Source organism: Fopius arisanus, unplaced genomic scaffold (assembly GCF_000806365.1).
Source record: "Fopius arisanus strain USDA-PBARC FA_bdor unplaced genomic scaffold, ASM80636v1 scaffold00022, whole genome shotgun sequence".
NCBI lineage: Eukaryota > Metazoa > Arthropoda > Insecta > Hymenoptera > Braconidae > Fopius > Fopius arisanus.
In genome coordinates, this window is record NW_011887761.1 from 16,039 (window position 1) to 17,958 (window position 1,920).

Below are 1,920 nucleotides of genomic sequence, written 5' to 3' on the forward strand. Positions count from 1 at the left end.
TCACAATTTTTTTGGCACATTATCGATAGGATTGGTGTAAAAACATATAATATTTTTGCGTTCTGTCATTATTTAATGGCTTGCGAAGTTTTGTGGCGGTGCGAGTAGGTTCATGCATTTTCTCTACATTTTTGTGATTATTATTAAAAGTTTAGAAAAAAACGCCGAAAAATGTTTGCACCACCACAAAACTTGCGAAAAAAAGTTGCTCAGCTCTGTATTAGACCATTGTTTTATGGCAGAAACTGGTAACTAAATTTGCCCACTATATGCTGATATTTTCAGTTGCATCAACTGAATTGATGAAGTTCATTTTCTTGGCGTTAAGACCGTCAACAACGATAGTTTTTTAATTAATTTAGATGGCTGCCGGTTGGAATCAAGTTTAACCATTCTGATATGCTGTTCAGGGCATTTTGATGCATCGATTGGTATTGTTTCATCGACAGCGGAATTATTTTAGGGTAGCAATGTTTTTTTCAGCCTTGCAGAAAATTATCAATCATCATTGGATTGCCTTGCAGGCCGATCTGATGGTAGAAAGCCCCCTAAACTCCCGTGAATTTCATGAACAAGATCCACTGTATCATATCCCTGGCAACTGCTGAAGTAGTTAGATAAGTACTCGAAACACTTTCCAATTCAAGTAAATGTTACCCGTCTAATCATCTTCAAAACCGAGGAAGAACTCAACGAAAGGGGGACAGTGAACAATATCAGAATCAACTGGAAACAGGAAAACAAATAGAAAACGCCAAGGGAGGAAATAATAACGACCCACAATCAACATTTTTTACGATCATTGGAAGTATTTTATATCATGACCATTCAATATCGTCATGAAGTGGAAAAAGAAGGAATGAAAACTGAAAACAAGGAGGCGACAACAACCCGAGTGGAAATTTTGGTCAAGTTCTAGTCAAGACTGGATCAGGTCATACTTGATGATTGATCCGGAAGTGACACGGTAACTGGATCAAATTTTGATCAGACATGTAACGCAAGTGTAAATCAAGACTTGATCAAACTTTTCTGATCCGGTTTAACGGTTCCGGATTTGATCAAGTCAAATGTATCTAAATCGGATGACTGGAATATCGAAAACAATAATACATATTAACCATAACTCACTTAAAACAAAAGATAATTAATTTTTTTTATTATATCTGACCGCTCTTAATGAAGCCCGATTGTAATTAGCGATGAAAAAACCCTATTATTTTTGACAATGCTGGGGATCGAACCGAGGAACCTACGGTTACTAAACCTACGCCCTAACCACTGGACTACCGCACTATTGTTTTTGAGTAGATTCTTATTACCTACACAATCTGCAAGGGAGTATTTGATGACTTTGAAATTATTGCATGTACATTCTGAGCGAGAAAACATATTCGGTTCAAATTTTATTTCATTATTAAAAGATAATTATAATAATCATAACTGTGACGAAATTCCCGGCGAATCCGTCACCTGTATTGCTGTAGGGTAATTACCTAGCTTAAGGGCGAGAGAGAACCATAAAACTTGAATAAAAATCTGACCAAAACGGTCCCGAGATCGCTCCTATCCGCTATCTGCTACCTTAGTAAAACCTGCGGCAAGCTACCTGCTACCTAAAAATAATCCGGGGAAAAGCTATCAAGATAATCCCCGGGTAATTAACTACCTGCTACCGAATCTCCTCCCGAAGACAGCTACCTGCTACCTGAGTAAAACTCGCGAAAAGCTACCTGGTATCTAAAGATAATCCGGGGAAGAGTTACCTGAATAACCCCCGGGTAAAAAGCTACCTGATGCCTTCTCCGATTTTCCCCAGGCTCGCGACGCTAGGATAATCCTTAAAATAATAAGTAGAGACAGCGTTAAAATCCCTACGGTTTAGAAGAACCCTGATAAAGATTCGGTTACGGTTATCGA